Raw genomic sequence first — 18,082 nt, 5'->3', positions numbered from 1 at the left:
GCATTGGGACCAGGAAGGAAGATCTGGAGAGGGCACAAATGTTGTCAGCCAATTGCAGAGAAAGCTGCCAAACATCTAATCTATGAGCTGAGAAGCTGGGGTCATCGTATTCCCTGCAGCGAGGGCCTCCAAGCCTGTCAGATGTCAGTTGCATTTGCAAAGCTAGGAGTTCAGGTGGAAGGTTGGATTTTTCTTCATTAAACTTGTCATTCCCCAAGGTGGGGCTCTGACAGGAACCAGTGAGATGTCAAGCTGAGACAGCTGTTGCCAAACCTGGTGGAGGCATTTCAGACAGCCGGGGACACAGCTGTTGCCTCAAACTTCGTGGGCAACATCCTTCTCTTCTTTAAGGAGGTCAAAATACTTAACAATAAATAGCAAGAGTGAGGCAGTCATGGTGTGATGATAGAGACAGATCACATGTATTTGAGTCTCAACTCTGGTTCTTGTTAGCTGTGTGGCTTTGAGCAAGTTATGTAACCCCTCGGAGCCTCATTTTCCTCATTCATAGTACTGGTTGCTGTGAAGACTGAATAAGGTAATGTAGTATACAGAAATGTTTTGTAATCTCTACATCACTATTTAAATATTAGGTAAAATTAGGTTATATTAAAATTGTGTTTAGTCTTCATGACATACACATATTAAGTATAGAATGGTCACGTTGATACATATTTGCTCACTCTCTCTCGTATATCCACCTCTGAACAGTGATAAATGTAGATAGAGGTTTATATAAGTCAGTTTCCTGACTTTAAGAAAGTTATAGTCTAGTTGGGAGATGAGACCAATTTGTTCCCTTCTCCCAATGTTTCTATAGAGAAGAAGAAATTTCTACTCCACAACCAAGGTAAGACATTTCCATTTCTCTTTTCCTTCTTCCTAAGAGAGGAGGAGTAATTTATATGATCAGTGAGTTGGGCAAAGGGACTGAGCATGGTGTCTCAGCATGTTTTTTTCTTTTCTCTTCCTGAATTAGTAGATACTGGGAATGCATGCTTTATTCTTTGTCACGAATTAAGACTTTGGATGGCATGGGGTCAGGGGGAAAGCTGTGGTTGTCCAGCTCACTCTGTGACTGGCTGGGTTAAGGTTAAGTTCTGGGGGAGAGTATTAGGAGGTGTGGTATATCTTGGCATTTAACACTGGCTCCTGTTCTTGATCCCATCCTAAGGTAGATTCCTTCCTTACAACCTTCAACATCTAAATCTCCTCACATTTTGGAGGAAGCACCTGCCACTTACCCATAGGACTTAAACATAACTCAAGAATCAAACTACCTCTCCAATTTTAGATTATTTAAATTAGATTAAATTTAGATTAAATTAGATTATTAAATGCAGAATTCCTTAGGAATTCTGCAAGTCTCTCCAGGTAGGCTTGCCCCACCAAGTCCTCCAGAACAGTTCAGAATGCACTCCACATCTGATTCACTTCTATGTGTCCCAACAACGTGAGTTGTTAATGTGCTTCTTTGGCTTTGAGCTCTGGTAGCCATGGTGTCCTTTTTGTTTATCCTACTTGAGGTTTGTTGAGATTCTTGGATCTGTGATTAATGTTCTTCACCAAGTCTGGGAAATTTTTAGCCATTATTTTCCAATATTTTTTTTGCCTGGTATCTCTGGTTCCACCAGAGAAATAGACCAGTAAGGTCTATAGTAGGAGATGTGGCCAAGAGGATATGTATGTGTATGTATGTGTAAAAGCATTTGTTGCAAGGAATTGGCTCGCATGATTCTGAGGACTGGCTAGGCCAATCTGAAATGTGCAGGATAAGCTACAAGGAAAGGCAGGCTGGAAAGTCTGGGAGAGAAACTGATGTGGTCAACAAACAGAAAGTCCTTTTCCTTGGAGAAATCTCAGCCCTGTTCTTTAGAAACTTTTTAAAAAAGATTTTATTTACTTATTTGACAGAGAGAGAGAGAGAGAGAGAGATCACGAGTAGACAGTGCAGCAGGCACAGAGAGGGGGAAGCAGTCTCCCTGCCGAGCAGAGAGCCCGATGTGGGGCTTGATCCCAGAACCCTGAGATCATGACCTGAACCGAAGGCAGAGGCTTTAACCCACTGAGCCACCCAGACACCCTGAAACTTTTTTCTTCTAATCTTTAATTTTTTAAAAGTAATCTCTACACCCAACATGGGGTGAACTGACAACCCTGAGATCAACGTTCGTGTGCTTTACCAGCTGAGCCAGCAAGAGCCCCTCAGCTCTGTTCTTAAGGCCTTTCAACAGACTGGATAAAAGTCATCCAGATTATATAGGATAATCTCCTTTATATAAAGTCAACTGATTATATATATTAATTACATCTAAAAATACATTTGCAGCAACACTAGATTAGTGTATGGTTGAATAATGGTACAATTTTTAATAGTATAATATTATTTACATTAATACTACCCTTATTTATATCTTTAAAAATCATCATACAAATAAAATCCCACATGCAAATGCATGTGCCATTTAGAGAGTGGCAGTGAAATGAATACTCGTGTACTCACTATCCAGTTGAATAAACAGAATATTAGTCATTTGAAGACCTGTGAGCCTTTTTTCATTTGTGTCCCCCTCCCAGCTCTATGTAAAGTTTAAAATATGAAAAACAATACTATATATTGTTATGCATACAGCGATAAACACCAAATTGAATGCAATGATTACCTCTGAGAAGGAAAAAAAATGGGATGCACAGGGTTTCATACTGTATTTGTGAGGTTTCATTTCATTTCATTCAAATGGGCCACATGTTTTAAGATCTGATTAGGTGTTTGCTATATTATTCTCAAAGAACACGAAGGCAAAAACTGCATAATGGGCTTAGTGCACAGGTGCTGGGGCCAAATTGGGTCAGATTAGACTTTGGCTGCATGACCTATTAATTGAAGAAATTACCCAAGTTAGTTTGCTTCTCTGCAACTCAGTTTTTCTCATCTATAAAATAGAGATCATAATAATACTTTATAGTATTGCTGTGAGGATTGCATTAATTAGTTTATGGAAAGCATTGGAGCAGTGTTTGTTTATTATTATATTAATAAATTTTACATATATCATGATTTTTTCTTAAGAAACTGCAACATTGGGGCACCTGGATGGCTCAGTGGGTTAAGCCTCTGCCTTTGGCTCAGGTCATGATCCCAGGGTCCTGGGATCAAGCCCCACATCGGGCTCTCTGCTCAGCAGGGAGCCTGCTTCCCCTTCTCTCTCTGCCTGCTGCACTGCCTACTCCTGATCTCTCTCTCTCTCTCTGTTTGATCTCTGTCAAACAAATAATAATAACATAAAAAACAAACAAACAAATAAATAAATAAATAAAATCTTAAAAAAAGAAACTGTAACAATCCTCCTTCCATTATAGGGTCACAAAAGTATGTTTGAAGCTCATGTGGTACATGTGTTTCATAATTCAGAATTTTTGGTGGTTTGTTATGCAACATCACTGGTGGGGTTTGGGGCAACACCCCCTAATCAAACCCATTATTTCTGCAGTGACAATTAGGAATATTTACTAAGTAAGACAAATAAAGACTAAAAAGATTCATGTCATTTCAGGTCAAGTTTTACCACCAGATGAGTTTGCTGCAAACCTTCCAAAACCTCTCAGTTTTCAGAATGGTTTTGGAATCTGGGAAAGTATATAAAAGATTGTACACCTGTACTATAATGCACCCACCTTATGAATACTAGCTTGTCTTTAAAAAGAATGAGGCAGGGGCGCCTGGGTGGCTCAGTGGGTTAAGCCGCTGCCTTCGGCTCGGGTCATGATCCCAGGTCCTGGGTTCGAGCCCCACATCGGGCTTTCTGCTCAGCGGGGAGCCTGCTTCCTCCTCTCTCTCTGCCTGCCTCTCTGCTTACTTGTGATTTCTCTCTGTCAAATAAATAAAAAAAAAATAAAAATAAAAATAAATAAAAAGAATGAGGCAGATCTATACAGATTGAAATGGAAAGTTGAGGTACATTAAGTGATAATACCATATGTGTTGTAGCATTTGGCTAAATAATACATATTACGATTCCTGTTACATTTATAAAAAGAGACTTCTGCATTTTCATACATATATAAGTGCACTGAAAGAGAATGGAAGGATACTTGCCTAACTGGTGAGAGTGGTCACCTCTGGAGAGGGGAGTAGAGGAGGCCAAAGGGGGACTTTCTCTGTTTTCTTTATATACTTTCAAATTTTTAATCTTTTATGAGGAGGTATTCATCGATATTTGGGTAATAAAAATGGAAAAAACTGGTTGGAAAAATAAATGGAGGCAGTATTGTGAAGACCTGAGAGGTTTGTGTTTAAATCAGTAAGTGAAGGAGCTGTGGACGGTTTTTAAAGTTTACTTATTTCTTTTTAATAATCTCTACATCCAACACGGGGCTCAAACTCATGACCCTGAGATCAAGAACTCCATGCTCCTCTGACTGAGCCAGCCGGGTGCCCCAATTCGTGAGCAGAGTAGTAAGGCTCAGAAGAGAAGTTGGAGCTATGAGGTTTGGGTTTAAGTACAGAAAGAAGATCCATTCCAGGATTAGTCTGTGAAAATCTTCCCTTGAGTTCCAGCCTCAGGATCAAAAGAGTAACACTTTGGATTCCTGGCCCCCATGTTTGCAGCTCATGAAGAACCCAAGAGATGACCTGTAGTAACAACAGAAATGAACCTGAAGGGCTTCTTAACCTCCACCAGAGACCATAATGTTCTGTGTCACAGAAGGCAGGGCAAGAGAGAATGTCATTAAGGAACTGACCAACAGGGTTAAGTAGTGCTTTCGTTTTTGCCTCTATCCAATTTATTCTTCAAACAACAGCCAGAGCAATCTTTTAAAGGCACAAACCTGGTTCTGTTGCAACTTCAGTGGTTTCCCTAGGTTCTAAGGGGAGCTGCTGAGGAAGGGCCCTCAGTTTCTTTCTGGCTGTAAGCTTAGAGCTCCCTGGAGTTGTATTTCTCCTTCCTTCCCCTGCTTTGAGAAGCCAGCTAGAGAAAGAGATGCTGACAAAGCAGAAATCAGCAGAGATGAAAAACAGAGAAGAGCGAGGACTAACAGTATTTAAGTCTCTCAATTCAGGCTCACTTTGAGGCCTGGTATGCCGTAGTTCTTTTTGAATTCAGTCACAGTGTTTTTGCCCATGCTAGGTTGAGTTAGATTCCTGTCTCTTGGAGCCCAACGAATCAATGCTGAGTTATATACTCCTCTTCAGTGGTGCATTCCCTAGAACATTTAACTGGAGCTCAATTTTTATCTGTGTTAGCAGCACATTTGAATTGTTCTGGGGAGGTTTATGGGGATTTATGGGATCTGGAGTCTCTAGTTTCGCCTTATACAAACAAAGAATGCTAGATAGCTGATGGGTGAAGTACTGGGAGGTAACTCAAGGAGTCATTACATTTATACCTGGAGATACATCTGGTCATTGTGGCAGTCATTAGGGCTGCTTACCATTATTCTGGTTCCCCTTTCAGTCAGTTCAGTGAATTGAATGTAGCCATGTGATGTGTTTTTTAAAGCCTTTATTTTTGAGTAATTTCTACACGGGACATGGAGCTTGAACTCACGACCCTGAAGTCCAGAGTCACATGTTCTACTGACTAAGCCAGCCTGGCGCCCCTCTGTGTGATTTGTTTTGATGAATGGAATACAAGTGGAAGTGACATGTGCCACTCCTGACAGAATCTTCAAGAGGTTATGTGTGATTTGCATGTTCTCCTTCTCCTATTCTGGAGATGTTTGTGGAAGCTCACATTGAGATCATCTGAGTGATTCTGATAGGTTGAATCCCCCTGGCAGCCCACTTTGGTCCTGTGGATGAGAAACAAATGTTTGTTAAGTCACTGAAACTTTGGGGTTTTTTGTTACCACCATAAAACCTGTCCTATCCTGATTAATAAAACCATTTAAAAAATTGAGTATCATAAATTCTGGAAAACTTTGAGTTTGTACTTGAGAATCTGTAATGAACATAATTATGGAGACAGTGGAACTAAAGATTTCAACAGATGTGTAGGAGAAATATTTCCTCCAACTAACTACCTTAAATTTTGTAGACTTTTGAACTTGAACTTGAACTCACAGCCCTGAGATCAAGAGTCACATGCTCTAATGACTGAGCCAGTCAGGCAGCCAATTGTTTGGGTTTCTAAACAGAATTTTATATGTAGAGCAAATGGGCTTTAAGCATATTTACTGTATTATTTATCAGAAGTAAGCTATACAGTAATTTCCAATGAATTTGGGGTAAGTTATACTCACCCAGCTTAAAGGACAGAGGCTTGCAATCATATCCTAGCCTACAGTGCATTTATAGCTCTTTATGTGTGTATGTAAAACAACACTGTATAAGGGCACCTTATGATAATTAAAATTTCTATCTTTTTTGCAATTGTACTAATTCTAGTTGGGATTATTCAATTTCCCCAAAATTGGTATATAGGTTTTGTTATTCATCTTATTTACAGTTGCTTGCTGTAGGAGAAGAAATGTATATTTAAACAATATGTTGGTGCCAGGATGTTGGGATCACCTAGGTCCACCTGAACAATTTCTTGATGCTTGTGAGCAGATGTTAACAACATATCACAAGATGCCAAGATCCCACAAGAAGGTAAAAAAAGGTCAGATGAGATTCTCAGAACGTAGTAGCTCCAGCTTGAAAGCGAAGTTCAACTTTGTCGGTGGTTCCTTGTGTGCCTTGCCTATGTGCATGTGTGTGCATGTGCTTGTATGCATCTTAAATTTAGAGGTGAGTTACATTGTCAGTCACATGATATCAGGGGCTATCACAGAGCTGACAAATTTCTTCTCAGTCTGTGAGCCAAACTGCCTTTGGTTTCTTTAATCATCCAAGGAACAGGGAGGTCACAGCTAGGAAGGGGAAAGGAAATCCCAGGAGTGGTAACATTGATATTTGTGTAGAATTATCTTGTGCAGAAATCTGGCAAAAATAATATAATTGTAGCTTTTATTGACTTTCCATTGGTCTTCATATCATAAGCTCAATATAGACACCACAGTATTGATAATTCTACAAAAAAATGCATTTTAATACCCCTCAAGAATTTAGGATTGATACAAATTGTCCTCTATCCTAATGATCTGAAACTGTAGACAAAAATGGATGCCTGCCCTCCCAGGACAGGAGATGAGTGTCCTCCCATGTGTTGATGATATGGTTTTAATGTCATGGTCTAAGAGTGGCCTCAGTAATTGGTTCTGAGTAATTAACCATTGTCAGTGCTGTTGATGCAAAGGATTCCAAAGCTAATGTCATTATCATTAGCAGATATTTCCCCAAATTCAATTGATTTAAATAAATTTAAAAAACAAACAAAAACAGCAATCATAATAAAACAGCCCAAATCCAAAGAACATATCCAGCCATTTCATTTGCTTGGGGCTAATTTATCCTGCCAAATCCACTTGGAAGCCATGTGATTTACTGATATATTACTGAGAGTTTGTAATAACCATTGGGGTGACTGTTAACATCTGCTCTGGATATTTTCTAGTTCAAAATAATCTTAACCATGGTTTGTGGAACATGGCTTTGTGTACAGGAATCTAGGCTGCTTCCTGAAGGAAAAAAAATCCCAATTTTGCCAGTATATTCATCTCTGTGGAAAGGGGTAACTTTTGATTCGGGTGGAGATCCTGGCTAGTTTCCTCAGTTTTTAAAACAGGACATTATTTTCCTGTGCAATTGTGTTCTCACACAGTGGTATGCTAGAAATGCCTTTTTCTGGCTTAAGAGACTGTGTCTATCTCTTCCTATATCCATGGTCAGCGATGTCAAGTTCGTTAGCTTGAAATTGGTCATAGCAGGAGTATATACCCCAGTGATTCCCAGCGAGGGTCATTTTGCCCCTTAGGGGATATTTGGCCATCTCTAGAGACATAGTCTGTCATCACAACTGGGGGTTTACTACTGACATCTAGTGGGTAGAAGCCAGGGATGCTGCTCAATATCGTACAAAGCAAAAGACAGCTCCCCCTGACATAGGATTATCCAGTCCAAAATGTCAATAGCAGTTAGGTTGAGAAACTCTGATTTATACCATAGAAATTAGGAAATTTAACAAGTCTATTTTTTAGAAATTATGTTTTTTAGCCACAGTTTGCCAACCACTTATCCCCAAAATGAATTCTTATATACCTGCATCATTGTACAATCTCTAATTCCCAACAAAAGCCCATGGGGACAAGTGATGTTCGTGGAAATCTGAAAGCTGTCTTGTCCCCTGAGTAATTCATAGAGACCATGTTTGGCTTTTTAAAAATTTTAATTTTTGTTTACTTTCTAAAGATTTTATCTATTTGAGAGAGACAGAGAGAGAGAGAGAGAGAGAGAGGCAGAAACAGGCTCCCCACTGAGCAGGAAGCCCCAGGCAAACCTCCATCCCAGGACTCTAGGATCATGATATGAGCTGAAGGCAGATGCTTAACCTACTGAGCCACAGAGGTGCCCCTTTTCTTTCCTTTCCTTTTCTCCTTCTCCTTCTTTTTAATAAAGGGCAGATAGTAAATATTTTAGGCTTTGCAGACCATGTGGTCTCTATTGCAACTATTTTTGTCTGTCATTATAGTGTGAATGCATCCACAGACAAAACATAATGAATGGATGTGGCTCTGTCCCCAAAAAACTTTCTTTACAGAGTATATACCACACAGTTTGCTGACCCTTGACTTAGATAGTAGCTTAGCCCCTTTTCAGAACTGCCTTCACTGAGATTTTCTTTTGATGCAGAACATTCAGCTTTTATTAAAGATATAAGAAATTACCAAATCACATTTGCTGCAACATTTGGTACCAAAAAAGTCATTGAGGACATTTTTCCACTGAGGCATTATACGCTTCATTCTTAAGGTCTTGCAGTAAAGAATTTTTTTTTTTTAAAGATTTTATTATTTATTTGACAGAGAGAGAGATCACAAGTAGGCAGAGAGGCAGGCAGAGAGAGAGAGGGGGAAGCAGACTCCCCACCAAGCGGAGAGCTGGATGTGGGGCTCGATCCCAGGACCCTGGGATCATGACCTGAGCCGAAGGCAGAGGATTTAACCCACTGAGCCACCCAGGCGCCCCACAGTAAAGAATTTCTTAAAATGCTTGGCTTCCCACTGAGGAACTAATTATGCTTACTTTTTTTTTCAGATTTTCCTTTGTATACTAGGAAGCCAAAACTATATTTAATATTCACCTATAGTATTTCCCAATTTGACTAATAAGAATCAGCTGTGGGTGTTTAAAAAAATATAGGCTCCTGAGCTCCTCTCCAGATCTCCTGAATCTGTCTTCATGGTGGAGGGGTGGGGGCTAGGTCAGTGCTTCTCAAACTTTATGTACATATAAATCACTTGAGAATCTTGTTAAAAGGCAGATTCTTTTTTTTTTTTTTTAAGATTTTATTTATTTTATTTGACAGAGAGAGATCACAAGTAGGGAGAGGCAGGCAGAGAGAGAGGAAGGGAAGCAGGCTCCCCGCTGAGCGGAGAGCCGGATGCGGGGCTCGATCCCAAGACCCTGAGATCTTGACCTGAGCCGAAAGCAGAGGCTTAACCCAGGCGCCCCTAAAAGTCAGATTCTGATCCAAAACGTGAGGGATTCCGCATTTTTTGAGAAGTTCCCAGGTGATGTTGATGCTGTTGGTCTTGAAATCACAATTTGAAGCAAAGTCCTAGAGTATCAATATTTTGGTAACAAATTCTCCTCAAATTCTTTTCTTATCACTGAATTGCACCTGAATTATGTTTTTCCTTATAACTATTATGTTTACATTCTGCTTTTTTTTTTTGGTTTCTGCTTTAATTTATGATTTGAAATATCATTTTGTATGTTCTCTTTTAAGTCTCTTAAATCCTTTGGAGGGAGTCAGATGGGCAACAGAAATAAATCTAAGATGAATAACTTTGAATGCCTTTTTTTTAAACGATTGTGCAATATAAATTTAGTCTGATACTAATTAGTTGTACTTCTCCTAATCCAAACGTAACAAATAACCAGATTAGTTTTGTTACTTCTTCAAGACAGGGTTCTTTAAAATTTGGGATCATCAAATTCAATCATTGAATGTATTTGTCTGCTTTACCGTAAGTCTGTTTAACCTTTAAAACGTTCCCTCGCTCTGGGCCAGTATAAAAATGTTCTCAAGATACCGATCACTTAGCTTTTACTCTCTGATCTTGTCCATGAGGAGTTTCGGCACAGGATCAAGTTCCTTATTAAATGCCACTGGTGTAAGGCCAATGGTCTTCCACAAATGGACTGAGACCGCTGATCCAACAGAAGAGGAAAACTTGAACACCCGGGAACCGTCAAAGACGTTCTTTGTTATTGCCCCAGAAACTCTATGGTTTCTCGTGGCCGAGCGGCCACAGTCTTACTTCCGGTCTCCTCATTGGCCTGGAGGACCTGCCTTGCAATGCATTATGGGGTATACCTCAGCTTCGTGGACCGGCAGCCTTTGGGAGGCTGTCACCCCTTGGACCTGAATGCGCTTTTATAACATCCGCTCTTTCAGTTTACGTTCAGGAATTAATAGTCCCCCCCCCCCCATCATTTTGTGCGCTAAGATTTGTGAGTAAAAGTTATACCGTTTCTTGGGAAGGAGTTTACAGTATTTACACTCTTCCCTCTTACCGGTGGAGCTTTAGGATTAAAATGCACAACTTCAGCAGGCCTTTTCAGTCTTGCTGTGTGTTTCCCCTTGAAGCCCTTAGCAACGGGCAGGAGGTGGCAAAGGAGGCAGTGGACTGTTAAGTGGTAGAACGTGGACCTTCTGGCCCCGCGTGAAGTCTGTCAGCCGCAGATTGAACAGCTTCTTTGGCTGTTGACCACATTTGCAGTATCTCCTAGAGTTCTGAGCAGAAGTGGAGAGAGGACGCCATGCACCAACGCTTGTGGGATTAGGCTTGTTCCGGAGTGGTCAGGCCATGATCTGGTGTCCAGGTGGTGGAGGGCACAGCCCTCTTTGTTCTTGGAGTCTGACTCAGTAAGTATGTTAAATTTCCTTTGTCACTAGGTGGCAGAATATAATTAAGATGTCAGAGTTTTCTCCACAACGTTGGACAGTATTTCTAGCTCCTTCCTAATGATCTCCTTCATTACTTTGCAGTATTTGCTAATGCTACTTAAGGCTGAGGCAATAGAATAAAAATTCCTTCTGCAAACACTTCCTATATTATCTAGGATTTTACTTTTTTTTTTTTTCTTCATTTAACTAGCTTCTTAGGGTGAAGCATCCTTAACATAAATCACATTCTCTTCCTAATGGTTACTGTTTGGACAATCTGAGCTTCTTACTTTTATGTATTATTTCATTCTTCTCTGTCTCTCTCTTTTTTTAAGTGGGCTCCATGCCTAAGGTGGGGCTGGAACTTCCAACTCTGAGATCAAGAGTCACATGCTCCACTCACGGAGCCAGCCAGGCACCCCTCTATTCTTTTGAAGCAAATCCCAGACATGGTTTCACTTTGCTTATACCTATTCCAGTGTGTATCTGTAAAATAAGGGCTATTGAATCTGTGCAGTTTTGATGATTAGCACAATCAAATAATGAAATATATTCCTGTGGCTCATAGTGTTAAGATATGCACAGTTATTTGCAAAAGCCCAGTTTTGCAGGGTCAGGATTTGCGTGTGGTCTGACTGGAATGGGCCAGTTCCCCTGCTTATGGAATCTGGAATGTATTCTGAGGGGGAAAATGTTTTCATGACTCAATGTGGATCACCTTTCAACCCTCAGATGAGTGTATACAGAGTTTGAATGAACAGAAAGCAACAGATCAAATGTGTGGTTGGCATAACAATTAGAAAATCTCCTCCAATACCAATCTTTCATATGCCCTTTGCTCCATTTTCAGTCATCAGAGGGGTGGGAAGTCTTCAGCAGCATCTCCTGTGGCCCTCGCTTCTGGGGTCTCAGTCTTGGCTTCTGGAGTCACAAGACTGAAGTTTCAGTCTTATGCTGTATTTCCTGCCCTTCCAGGGCCAGTCTCAGTGCTTACGTCTTCCTCAGCTGGGGCTTCTCCTTCCCTATTTCTCCCTGATTAGAACTGGCCCACAGTACCCTTTTTACCCCCTTGCCTTTGCGGAGTTGAGTACACCTTTTCTGCAAGGGTTGCTATGTTTTCCTCTCTCCTCACTTCCTCTTCAAAATCTTACTGTTCTATGAAGGCCCCAGCTGATTCCCCTTTCCATAGTGCTAATACCACAAATTTGGCTGGTTGCCCTACTTCTGTTTTTCCATTTACACTTCCCCATGTACTGGATGTTTGCTGCATGCCAGGGACCACACCAAGTGCAAGGGATATAAGAATGAGAGAATCAGAACCCTGCTTTTGAAGAGCTTATTGCTTGACTGAGGGTGAGGTGAGCCGGGGAGTGGAGCATAAACGAGGGCACATAGATTGTGCTGGGAAAATTGTAGGCACACGTGATATGAGAACATAGAAGAGGGATGGGCTTACTGTGTTTGGCAGGGAGGCCAGAAAAGACTTGTCCAGCATGAGCCTTTTCTTTCTGTTTTTATATTTAATTTAATGTATCCTATTTATTTTTATTAATTTGTCAGGTTATACATCAATATAGTTCAAATATATATGCATATACTATAAAATTAATTTACATATATATCACCCCTAATCCCCATTACTCTTCTGCTCATCCCCATGCTGTCCAAAGGCAACTACTGTTACTAGTTTCGTATGTGTCCTTTCAGAATTTCTGTATACATACACAAGCAAATATAAATAATTTTTTTTTCTTTCTCCTTTTTTTACTCCAGAAGTACTTAGTATACTTACTGGTCTGTACTTTGCTTTTTTAACTTAATATTATCATTTAGTGATTTAAAAAATGGACTCTGAAATCAGAATTCTTACATTCAAATCCCTGTTTTATAATTCACCTGCTGTGTGAACTTGGCAAGTTACTTAACTCCTCATTGCTTTGGTTTCTATACCTGTATATGAGATTTTCAGAATCTTGCAACTTTATCATATACTAAAATCTCTCTCTCTCTCTTTTTTTTTATACTAAAATCTTTTATGGACATTCTATTGTGTTCTCTTGGTCTGTCTATTCATGTACCAATACCACACTGTTTTAATTTTTAAGCTTTTACGTTATGTTTACTGTTTGGTAGGGCTGGTCCCCAGATGGGGACTTGAAGGATGATTGGAATTCCCTGGGAAGAGATGACAGCACCAGTGACAACTGATGTTATTAGTACAAACTGTTTACATCACCACCACCATTTTATTGTATGTTTACTGTGTGTGAGATGCTCTAAGTCATTCCTTATTTACTTCTGACTATGTTTGTTTTCCCTTTGCTTTGAAAATTTGCCTCTTTATTTTAAATATATTTACTTCATTGTAGGTAACATTTTAAGCCACTTTAAGTCCTTTTGGAAGCAAGGAGAGGCATAAATACAAAGAGACTGGGAACTGTATTGGGTAGGTTACTTTGCATAATAAATCCCTAATTCTTGTAACAACCCTACAAGGTAGATATAATTATCCTCTTTTTATAATTGAAGGTACTGAAGACTGGAGAAGTCAAGTAATTTTCTTAAGGTTATATAGCAAATAAATGTAGATTCAGAATTCAAACCAAAGTATATTGGTGTTATAATATTTGTGGTTCCTGATGTTTCTTTAAACCATACTAGATGAAATTCTTTATAAGGGTTCTGATACGGATAGCAGAAAGAGTAGCTGGGAAAGAAAGTAAATCCTTATAGGGAACAATTATACACATTTTTTCTTACTGGCTAATATATGCATATAGTAACTGTGGACCATGTAAAATCATTACTACCATGTGATTTTGTTGTTAACTATTAATTCATCAAACAAATCCAGAGTTTACCATGTCAGGCACTTGGCTAGGTACTGAAGATACAATGACACATGCTATCTGGTACCTAGCCCTTAACTCCTCCTGTGGGAGTTAACTAGCAGGTCTTTCTGGTCTCAACCTCTTCATCCATTGCACCATGAGGAATATCTAGTCCATTTTTTAATCCCATGCTAGTTTATGCCCAAGTTTTTGTTTGAAAGCTGATAATGCAGATATGATTAACTAGTAGCAGCTTCTTGGACTATTTTAAAGATTGTGAAGCTATATCTGGAATCACTGGCAAGGAGTGCAGTGACTTAGTTATGCCTGCCATGGGGGCAGGAGGGAGAAATGAAGGCAAACAAGCCATGTACTTGTCATACCTGAATTAGTTGTTCAGAATGATCAGTTTCTTTCTGTAGCTGTTATAAATCACACCAATTGTATTTTATTGCGTGAATTCACCATTTCTTAAATTGCTATATAAGTTATTCTCCTCTTGAGAAGTCCTGGAAAAAGAAAGCCATTTAACTTGTTGAGACAGTTTCTCCAGCATATTTTTTGTACAAGGAATCTGTCCCTTCATTTCTAATCACACAAGCCATATCAATACTGGATGTATCACTTTGTCCCAGTTCTGGAATTCTGTCTACCATCACTGTCAGTGGATGCCTTTGATTTCTTAGTATTTTTTTCTTAAGATTTTATTTATTTATTTGACAGAGAGAGACACAGCAAGAGAGGGAACACAAGCAGGGGGAGTGGGAGAGGGAGAAGCAGGCTTCCTGCTGAGTGTGGAGCCTGATGTGTGGTTCGATCCCAGGATCCTGGGATCATGACCTGAGCTGAAGGCAGCTGCTTAACAACTGAGCCACCCAGGTGCTCCAGTGTTGTTGTAGTGACTTTTGTTAGGAAGAAAAACTCCTGGGCTGAATGCTACTCTGTTGTATGGAAGCCCTTTGTTCAATAATTTCTGTCGGTCTTGCCATCTAAAATTCCTTTTGCGACCACAGCTGGAGTTAAAAATAGTTACAGGTTGGGGCGCCTGGGTGGCTCAGTGGGTTGAGCCTCTGCGTTCAGCTCAGGTCATGATCTCAGGGTCCTGGGATTGAGCCCTGCATCGGGCTCTCTGCTCAGTGGGGAGCCTGCTTCCCCCTCTCTCTGCCTGCCTTTCTGTCTTCTTGTGATCTCTCTCTCTTTCTCAAATAAATAAATAAAATAAAAATGGTTGCCGGTTGCCTGTCTGGAGTTTTACTGAGGTAAGACCACACACAAATGAGTTCTTGCGTGGCTGGGGTGTGTTAGAAGATAATTCTTTTCATTCTCTTTGTTTGCTGAAAGCCATGCTCATTAATGAAAACCTTCCTCTAAGATGTTAATCCTCAAATGGCTGTTGCCTCATGGGAAATGCATTTGAACTGCCAAGCAGGTTTCTTTCTGGCCACTTGTGGTTCTCTCTCTGGCCATAGAGGGTAGAGAGGTGGTGGCAGTTGTGCTATGGCACGGGGTAGTCACGCAAAGAATATTGCATTTGGAGTCACTGACTCTGGGGGCAAGACCTGGTACCATTGCTTGGTTACTGTGTAAACTTGAGCCAGTCAAACTCTGAATAGAGTTGACTCAACTCTAAAATGATGACTGTAATAATTCTGATCTCCCTAATTTTGTTGAGGGGACTGAATGCGATGATATATGGAAAACATTGATGTAAAAGTAAGTTTTCATATTAGATGTCTAGGTTTACATTTTTTTCCCTGCTGGTTTTCCCATAGCTCTTGTCTTAACCAGATGTGAAATACAGTCTTTATTGCAGCTTTTCCTGACAGTATTTTTATGAAAAGCTATAGGCCCAATACCTTATACGAAAACCAACTTGGTTTTGGTGATAATCTTTCTCTTGCTTTATCTTTTACCACTGTTCTTGTTCATTATTGTCTGTAGATTTTAAGCACAATGTACCCTGATCTATAAATTACACCTCAATGTTAATATCTTTAAAACAAGTCTGTGAGAAGGAAAAAGAGATGCTCTGTTCTACAAAACTTAAGAAAAATTTAATTGAATAAATGCTTCAGGTAACTGAGGCTCTGAGAGAAAGGAGAGTCTAAAAGAAAAATAGTAGTGTTAGAATAGAAATACCTATTTGGCAAAGTGCTAAGGGTCTATATACTCTGTGCCTTAACTTAGGTGAAGATATGAGGAGTTATAACATGGGATTCCATTGCATATTGCAGTTTTGTCTATCCATTCTTCAGTCGATGTACATTTGGGTTGTCCTAATAAACATCTTGTACCCCAAACTCCATCGCAGCATCTACTTCTGCAGAGCCCAACTTGCAGCCTGTCCACATTTGGGACCCTAGGACCTCAACTTCTGCACCAATGGGGGTTATCAAGAAATTCTTCCAATAAAGGTGGTTCTGCTCAAAGAGAAATCCAGTACCAGATACCAAGATAATAAAAAAAACTTTCCATAATAAGTACTATAGACCAATGTGTTGTCTTCTTGGTCTTAGAGTAGGCTACTTTAGGGAGGAGATTCAGTGTAGTTGAAATCTGGTGAGGGCACTGGGTAGCTCAGTTCTTTGGGCATCTGCCTTTGGCTCAGGTCTTGATTTCCAGGGTCCTGGGATCAAGTCCCACATCCGGCTTCTTGCTCCACAAGAAGTCTGCTTCTCCCTCTGTCCCTCCTCCCACTCATTCTCTCAATCTCTCTCTCTCTCTCTCTCTCTCTCTCAAATAATAAAGAAATAAAATCTTTTTTAAAAATCTGGTGAAAAAGAAGACAGAAAGGCCAGGTGAGAGGTGAGGCCAGAAGGACTGGTAGGGGCCGCACTGTGAATGACATTTATGCCAGAACAAGATATTTGGATACTTAATGCTTAGCGAAATAAGTCAATCGGAGAAAGACAACTATCATATGATCTCCCTGATATGAGGGAGAGGAGATGCAACATGGGGGGTTAAGGGGGTAGGAGAAGAGTAAATGAAACAAGATGGGATTGGGAGGGAGACAAACCATAAGTGACTCTTAATCTCACAAAACAAACTGAGGGTTAATGGGGGGAGGGGGGTTGGGGGGTGGGATTATGGACATTGGGGAGGGTATGTGCTATGGTGAGTGCTGTGAAGTGTGTAAACCTGGCGATTCACAGACCTGTACCCCTGGGGATAAAAAGATATGTTTATAAAAAATAAAATTAAAAAAAAAAAAAAAGATATGGATACTTCCTGTAGCAGTGGAGACTCATGTAAGTTAAGTGAAGTGTGATCAGGTGGATCCTCACTCCATATGTGGCTTACAAATGGTGAGCAGCTCTAATGTCTTAGAAGACAGTATGAGTTGGCCAGAGTCTGAGTTGGCAAATTTGCTGGAGAGGAAGAGATGAAATATAAATTGAAGAAGTGCTCAGAATGAATTCCAGGGGTGCAGAACATGCAAATGCAGGAAAGGTGGAAAGGAATCATAGTAAGAGAAGCTGTATGACATATTGGAAAGAATATGGCCCTGGAATCTGATACACCTGGGTTTTGATTTCTCTTTCATCCTGTTGCAGCTCTGTGACTTTAAGCAGATTACCTAACTTTTCACTTTTTAATAAAAGATTTACTTATGTATTTTGAGAGAGAGAAAGCGCAAGCATGAGTGGGGGGTGTGTAGTGGGAGAAGGAGAAAGAATCTCAAGCAGACTCTGCACTTAGTGCGGGGCCCGACATAGAGATCGACTCCATGACCTTGAGATCATGACCTGAGCTAAAACCAAGAGTCAGATGCCACCCAGGTGCCCCTAACTTTTCATTTTTAAAAGGAGACTAGTTATTCTTACCTTTCTGCATTTTGGTGTGAATGTGAAGTGACAGACCCTATAGAATGCAACCAACTCCTCTTAGTTCACTTCCCCTGTCCCTGTAAGCAGGGCAGGCCTGAAAGGTAGAACCCAGGGTGGAGGTCCAGAGTTGGGTCATCAGGTAAATAAGGGCAGAAGGCAAGGATGGTAAGGGCTGCTGGGGACCAAGGAGCAGGAAGGGGAAATGAGAGGAGGGCCAGAACCCACGGAATCCCAAGGCTGGTCCCAGGTAGGAACATATCTGCATGGATATCATTTCTCTGGAGCCCTGGCCTTTTTGAAGGTTCAAACACCTCTCCCTGATCCACCAACTCAGGCCTCTCTGCAACCTCCAATGGTGGCTGTTGGGGTCCATTTGGATTGTGGATCCTGACAACCCCCACAATTTTAGATGTGGGGATTTGTA

This window comes from Enhydra lutris, unplaced genomic scaffold, assembly GCF_002288905.1.
Source record: "Enhydra lutris kenyoni isolate GAN:26980312 unplaced genomic scaffold, ASM228890v2 scaffoldscaffold13, whole genome shotgun sequence".
Classification (NCBI taxonomy): domain Eukaryota; kingdom Metazoa; phylum Chordata; class Mammalia; order Carnivora; family Mustelidae; genus Enhydra; species Enhydra lutris.
Note: the sequence above shows the minus strand (reverse complement) of the source record.